The sequence below is a fragment of the Erythranthe guttata genome, chromosome 14 (assembly GCF_056151865.1).
Source record: "Erythranthe guttata isolate IM_541 chromosome 14, IM_541, whole genome shotgun sequence".
NCBI classification, from domain to species: domain Eukaryota; kingdom Viridiplantae; phylum Streptophyta; class Magnoliopsida; order Lamiales; family Phrymaceae; genus Erythranthe; species Erythranthe guttata.
Genome location: NC_142546.1, coordinates 8,777,881 through 8,781,035, shown reverse-complemented (window position 1 = coordinate 8,781,035; position 3,155 = coordinate 8,777,881). Strand labels below are relative to the sequence as shown.

The window sequence follows — 3,155 nt, the reverse complement described above, 5'->3', positions numbered from 1 at the left end:
TGACTTTTGTGACGCTACACAAAAGCGTCACATAGGTGGCCGTCATAATAGATTTTTGTGACGCTAATCGTCGTCTCCAAAGCTACACTATTATGACGCCTTATACGTCCCAAATACATAGCTTTTACGATGCTAAGCGCGTCACATTATGAATTATTTTGTGACACTGATAGGCGTCACATTATATGAATATAATGACGCTTTCGAGTGTCTCTAGAAGTTTAACACGTGTCTTAATAACTATTTGTTGCGACGTTTTATGTGCCATTAATAACTATTTGTTGCGATGATTTATGTGCCATTAGAAGAGTAGTGGTGAAGCCTTAATTCGTCTCATAATATTGTTAGAAGATTTTATTCTCGTTTTGTTAGAAGCCTTAGTACAGTAACACTTCAATCATTCAACATAATCCATACATAAACAATCATAAACCATTTACACATCACTTGCATAGTAAAACTTGTTCTTAAAATGAATTCATTCATTTCAATGGTTCAAAATTACAAAAAAAAAATATTAACAAGCATCCCAATATCTAGAGAATAAAACATCTCCACTTAATATTCTCATGTAAAACTAACACACCTGTACTTTTTCAATTCTTGTAAAAAGAAACTTCTAAGATTTAATTCATGATAATCTACACTGGAAAACAATCTTCAAATATGCATACCAATGTAGGACTTGCCCATAAAACTGCTTGCAAAATTTTCTTCGGTATTGTTTATGGATCCATAGTAACCTATTAAAATAATCAGATATCAGTGGAATTCAAATAAATAAAAAATCAAAATGTTGGAGCGTTTAATAAGAGATCAATACCAAGTAATACGGCCAAGTAACTTCAATCGTATAACCGACTATCTTTTGCGCTTCCCATTACTGCAAAATAATTATCACATTATAAATGAATAAAGTAACCACTATTTCACATCTGTAATCGAAAACATACTAAAACTTTAGATTAAAAGCACATAAATTAAATAACTTACAAAATAAACCCGAAGAGGTTGTGTAATAGGACCTTTCAGATATTTTTATAAAATCTCATTTTTATAAGGTTAATATGAGTAACATCCAATAAACAGGTACCCAACCTTTAGGTCAAGACGCACGATGGATACATTTATTTGATTAGAAAGATCGAACATATTCAACTGGTCAGTAGATAGCAAATGAATAAGTTCATGGATAACTCTAATCTTTACAGAGAGATTGGTTAACTCATCTTCTTCAGGTCAAAAGAATAAAAATTAAAAGCAATTAAGGTCCTGCAAATTTCATATGTGTTTAATTTTCCCATTTATATAGCTTGTAATGATAACTTACAAAATTATATAACAAAAAATGGTAGATTATATAAAACATAAAGTCTACATCATACCTCGAAAGTTGTCAATCATGAAATTCATAATCTCTTGACCTCGAAAACTTTCTTCTATGATTACCTATTAGGAGAATCAAATAAATTAAGGAAAAATGAATAGTCATATTAAAAATAAATCTCTTTTAATAATCGAACTTCAATTATAATAAAATGAGAAGATGAACTTCAATTCATACCATCAATTCGACATCAAGGTACATTTCCGCATTCTCTTGCTGAACAAAGTTTGCTTTCTTGAATAGATATATATCATCACAAATTAAATGACCCAAGCAAATCTCAGGTCACATAATTTTTTTTATTTAAAATCAACTATTATAAACCAAAAATATCACCGTCTCAGTGTCTTTACTGTAAATAACCTGCATAAAGCACATAAAACTAATACACGATTTTTCTTAACCACCATTGCACCAAATCAGTCCATTTTATACCAAAATCTATAAAAGAAACCAATATTGTTCATGCATACAAACACATACATACACAAACACAAAATCATATCTTCAGATTTTCAACATGAACAAATTTTACCTCATCAATCTTAACAACATTAGCCAGCTCTAGCCGCAGTCCTGCCCCCCTATTAACAAAGAAACAAACAAACAGCAGGGGCATGGATTATTCCACAATATTAAAAATTATAGCTAGTATTAAAAGACAAAATATTCTTATTCTATCAAATATAGAAGTTAATTATTTGAAGAAATAAAAAAGTGCTGAAGCCACATACACATCGCACCTTACACAAATTGAGAGATTCCACACTAGGGCATCATGAGAAAAATAAAATCACAGTTAAAATCATTTTTGTAATTCGTAAACACCAAAGACATGTATAAATACCTAATTTTGAGTCCCACGAATCATATGAGCACTACTCAATTTCAATTATAGAAAAATAGGGTTTTCTTTTTCTTTTCTTCCATCTCAAAAGATTGAAATCAACCTCTGGTATCTCAGCTTTCGCCGGGCCAAAATTAAAACCCTAGCAAAAAAACAAAATCATAACAATAACAATTTAGTTGTACCTCGATGGGGTTACTAAGTAAAAACTCGCGTACGTGTCATCTTCGTCGGATTAGAGAGCGCAATTGTGCAAAAGATTGAGAATAGGGCATCCATTTGCAGCGGCGTTATGAGAAAACTAAATTGGCAGAAGAGGAGAGAAATGGGATAGAAGGGTTTAGGAGAAAATTGAGGGAATTGAAGGGTTACGATATTTTTTGGTGAATATAATGTTCGGTGAAAATGAATCTGAATTATTTTGGTGAACACTGAGCGCTAATTCTACGTTTTTCCTTTTTTTTCTGTTTTTTTTAATTGAAAAAGAATTATATAATTAATATAACCATGTTATGACGCCCTACAATAAGTGTCGCTATAGTGCCGTTATTTTATGGCACCTTTAGTTGAAAGCGTCACAAAATATAAATTTTGATAAATAAAGAAAAGGAATAATAAATTCACGGGACCAAAGTACCGCTTATCTAGTTTAAGGCGTCATAATTGTATAGCTATTGATACGCCTTTCTAATACCGTCATATTAAGCCGTTATTAGAGCGTCACAAAAGACTATTTTTCTAGTAGTGTTACTGGCAGTAACATTATTAGTTTGGTGCAATTTTACATTGTCATTCAAATTGGTTTGATGTCAAATGTTCTTAATTGTATGAATTAACATTTACAAAATTAATTTTAGTAGTGATAACCACAGACTCATGCATTGGATAACTCACATTATTCACGTGCACTATATTACTGCA

General features: G+C 31.1%; 1 long non-coding RNA gene across 1 annotated transcript; it reads right to left on the bottom strand.

Annotated features, from left to right (window-relative positions):
- Nucleotides 1-461: 461 nt before the first annotated feature.
- LOC148765119 (uncharacterized) lies at nucleotides 462-2,624 on the bottom strand. Its single transcript, XR_016029729.1, has 5 exons — nucleotides 2,420-2,624; nucleotides 1,923-1,971; nucleotides 1,386-1,449; nucleotides 824-883; nucleotides 462-743 (listed from the first exon to the last, which is right to left on the bottom strand). It is a non-coding gene; the product is annotated as an uncharacterized LOC148765119 (long non-coding RNA).
- Nucleotides 2,625-3,155: the final 531 nt, after the last annotated feature.